At 39.3% G+C, this 4,657-nt stretch overlaps 1 protein-coding gene across 1 annotated transcript in view; it reads left to right on the forward strand.

Moving 5' to 3' along the window:
• LOC106869897 (lysosomal-trafficking regulator) overlaps nt 1-4,657 on the forward strand; it is a 189,845-nt gene that overhangs the window by 113,948 nt on the left and 71,240 nt on the right. The window lies entirely within an intron of this gene.

The raw sequence follows: 4,657 nt of genomic DNA on the forward strand, positions 1-4,657 counted from the left end.
ATGGGCGAAATACCACTAAGCATTTCGTCCAACGTGCTAACGATTCTGCCAGCTCACCACCTTAATAATAATAATAATAATAATAATAATAATAATAATAATAATCCTTTCTACTATAGGCACAAGACCTGAAATTTTGGGGTAGGAGACCAGTTGATTACATCAACCCCAGTATGTAACTGGTACTTTATTTATTGACCTCAAAAGGATGAAAGGCAGAGTTGACCCCAGAGGAATTTGAACTCAGAACATGAAAACAGATGAAATACTGCTAAGCATTTCGTCTGGCGTGCTAACGATTCTGCCAGCTCGCCGCTTTATGTAATGGATGAAAAGGGAAAGGCAAAAATCCTCTGGGACTTTGATTTCCAGACAAAGTGTTAGGGCACCGAAGGCTGGATATAGTAACCTTTAGGAGGTACAGACAAGAGTGCCTAATAATCAACGTAGCAATGCCAGGAGATCAACAGGTCATCATAAAAGAAAGAGAAAAGGTTGATAAATATGAAGACCTGAGAATTGAGATTGCTAACATGTGGCAGCTACAAGAAAGATCCCTGGCTTACCATCCATGCAAAATGTGCAAAAGATTTCTTTAACTGCTGTGTCATATGTAATTGAGAAGAGCATTGTCGCTATGGGAACGATTACCTCCATGTAAATAATTTTTTTCTACATAACTTTTTACTCTTTTACTTGTTTCAGTCATTTGACTGCGGCCATGCTGGAACACTGACTTTTAGTCGAATAAATCGACCCCAGGACTTATTCTTTTGTAAGCTTAGTACTTATTCTATCAGTCTCATTTGCTGAACTGCTAAGTTACGGGGATGTAAACACACCAACTTTGGCTGTCGAGCGATGTTGGGGGGACAAACACAGACACAAACATACACACACACACACACACACACACACATATATATACATATATATGACGGGCTTCTTTCAGTTTCCGTCTACCAAATCCACTCACAAGGCTTTGGTCGGCCCGAGGCTATAGTAGAAGACACTTGCCCAAGGTGCCACGCAGTGGGACTGAACCCAGAACCATGTGGTTGGGAAACAAGCTTCTTACCACTCAGCTCATAATATTTTTATTTAATGACCAGGATGACAATGACGATGATGATGATGATTTCATTTGATGACGCCATTCAATTAGTGTCTGTAACATGAGTGTCTGTATTTCAGGCGCTAATTATAGGTCGGTGGGAGATCAAGAAAGATTAAAATGGGAAACCAATTCACCCTGAGGCCTGACTGTGCTACCAGATGTCATTTGGCTGCGATATCAGGTGTCGGCTTGTTATCAGAAAGATTACTGTTGCTCACTAAAACATCTTAATCGTAACAGTACTAGTTGTAATAACGGTTGCTCCTGTCGATTTCGGTGTTTGAGTGTTTGATGGAAAAGATTTAAGCAAAAAGTCAGGATTAGAAATAAAAGAAGTTGCATCTATTTGCGATGGATGCAGGAATTTAATTTGAATCCAGGGATGGATTTTGCTGTGAGGTCACAATGGCGACACTGGTGGTTTTGGATTTACTTGAGATCGGACAAACGTGTCTTCTGATTGCAGGATAGAATTCTTTTATTCTTCTGTTTCTTCAATTCAAACTGTTTAGAGGCATCATGACACATTTTACGCCACTCATATTGATCCCAGCAACAACTTTCCCAAGATGCTAAATTAACCCTTAAGCAGTCACATTATTTTTTTCAAATGTAATGCTTATTTAATCACATTGTTTTGAATTAGTTATGCATCATTTTGTAGCTTTGAGATTTTGAGGAGGTAACTGCTAATTTTTAGAATGATATTGTCGGTTTAGTATGAGAGGCCAGATCTGTCCAGTCTGAACATACAACAGGTAAAATATTTTGGCCGGTTTAAATGCTAAAGGAATAAGCTCTATGGATTTTTTACTCTTTTACTTGTTTCAGTCATTTGACTGCGGCCATGCTGGAGCACCGCCTTTAGTTGAGCAAATCGACCCCAGGACTTATTCTTTGTAAGCTTAGTACTTATTCTATTGGCCTCTTTTGCCGAACCGCTAAGTTATGGGGACTTGATAACATTTCCAATCGGTTAAGATCAGAATCCATGAGAGCCATTGCCTGGTACTGCATCAGGGCATTTATTATTATTATCATTGTTATTATTATTATTATTATATATTATTATTATTATTATTATGAAAATATATATTCCTATGTGGAAGCTGTCTTCCTCAGTTCAGCTATTCAGTTTTCACTGATTTTATATTATTATTAAAAAATGAAATAAAATTGGCGGTGCTCCAGCATGGCCACAGTCAAAAGACTGAAACAAGTAAAAGAGAATAAAAGAGAATACATTTGTGTTTTTAAAACAGAGCCAAGTTTTAATTTTGACGTCTGGCCATGATAAATACTTGTACAATGTTGTCTTTTAAAAAATTTTTTTTTTTTTAAGTTTTGTTTCTTATTTTGATGGTGTATATGACAGTTCAACAAGTGATCAATAACTTGCACAAAATCAATGCAACTGTTAAAGAAGAAAGCAATCGGAAGCAGAAACATTTGCTCTGTAGACATTGTGCAAATATAAACTTAACTGATGAATGTCGCATCAACGAACTCTGTCATGCTGTCAGTCTCTTTGTAGGCTGCTGCTGCTGAATGGAAACAAGTTATTGAATTTCAGAAAATGCTATTAGTTAAGGTGGTAGGGGTGGTTTCCATTAGCTCTTTTGAACTTGACCCAGTTTTTGTGGCTCTGTTTAACTTGTTCATTCAACCAGAAATGTTTCCTTTTTGAATTAAGAAACGTCAGCTGACTGTCAAATTGAGTTTTATTTATTATTCATCAATATGCCATGAAATCAACTCAGCGCCACTTCAATTAAAAGAGGAGTTTTTGGAGTCTGTCAGTCAGTATGTTAGGGCCCAGTAACATTGTCATCCTCATTCTGATATCCACTTTTCCGTGCTTGCATGAGTTGACTTGATTTGTTGTGACAGATTTTCTACAGCTTGATGTCCTCCCTGTCACCAGTTCTCTCCTGTTTCCAAGCAAGGTAATATTTCACCAAGGCCACACTCGTTTTTTTTTTCAAGGAAGACTGAAAACAAAGGACACCAGCTGAATGAAAGTGATGCTTGTATATAATTCTCGTGCAATGTGAAGACAAGGAGACATGTGCACGCACACACTCACACATGCACACACACACACACACACTTCTTTCTCTAGTGTATCATCATCATTGTTTAACGTTTGCCACCCATGCTGGCATGGGTGGGATGGTTTAACAGGAGCTGGCCAAGCAGAAGCCTGCACCAGACTTCTGTGACTGTTTTAGCAGGATTTTTACAGCTGGATACCCTTCCTAACACCAACCATTCAGCAGAGTGGACTTAGTGCTTTTTATGTGGCACAAAGCACTGGCGAGGTCAGTTTTGGTAAGGTTTTTACAACTGTATTCCCTTCCTAACACTGACCACTTTACAGCATGGACTGGGTGCTTTTTAAGTGGCACCTGCACTGGCAGGGTCACCAAATACCTCAGGCCGAGTGAAATCCTGGCCGTGGCCAGTGCTGGTGACACGTGAAAGGCACCCAGTACACTCTGTGGAGTGGTTGGCATTAGGAAGGGCATCCAGCTGCAAAGAAAACAAACCAAAACAGATGACTAGAGCGGTCAAACTGTGTAACCCATGCCAGCATGGAAAATGGATGTTAGATGATGATGATGATGGTAATGGTATATATGCACAGGCAGTTATGGTCTAGAAGTTCATTTCACAATCACATGGTTTCAGGTTCAGTCTCACTGTGTGGAATCTTGGACAAGTATCTTCTACAGTAGCCTTGGGTTGACCAAAGCTTTGCAGATCTGTAGATAGAAACTGAAAGAAGCTTATCAGATATATATATGTGTGTGTGTGTTTATATGTAAGTTTGTGTCTCGTTGCCTTGACATCACGAGAGAGTTGTAAATGAATGTCACCCTCATACAAGCAGTGTCATTCATTTCCAATATTCGGTGAGAATGTCTGGTTGTGAGGAGATATTACCATTCTTGGAAACAAATGAGGGTCAGCTACAAGAAAGGGAATCAGGCCATAGAAAATCTGCCTTAACAGATTTCATCTCATCCATGCAAGGGAAAGGGGCCATTAAGATGATGATGATGATGATGATGATGTGTGTGTGTGTGTGTGTGTATACACATGTATATTCTCTTATTTGTTTCAGTCATTTCACTGTGGCCATGCTGGAGCACCGCCTTTAGTCGAACAAATCGACCCCTGGACTTATTCTTTGTAAGCCTAGTACTTATTCTATCAGTCTCTTTTGCCGAACTGCTAAGTTACAGGGACGTAAACACACCAACATCAGTTGTCAAGTGATAGTGGGGGGACAAACACAGACACACAAACATGTATATATATATATATATATATATATATATGATGGGCTTCTTTCAGTTTCCATCTACCAAATCCACTCACAAGGCTTTGGTTGGCCTGAGGCTATAGTAGAAGACATTTACCCAAGGTGCCATGCAGTGCAACTGAACCGGGAACCATGCGGTTGGTAAGCAAACTGCTTACCACACAGCCACTCCTGCACCTATATATATATATATATATATATATATATATATA

This window comes from Octopus bimaculoides, chromosome 1, assembly GCF_001194135.2.
Source record: "Octopus bimaculoides isolate UCB-OBI-ISO-001 chromosome 1, ASM119413v2, whole genome shotgun sequence".
NCBI lineage: Eukaryota > Metazoa > Mollusca > Cephalopoda > Octopoda > Octopodidae > Octopus > Octopus bimaculoides.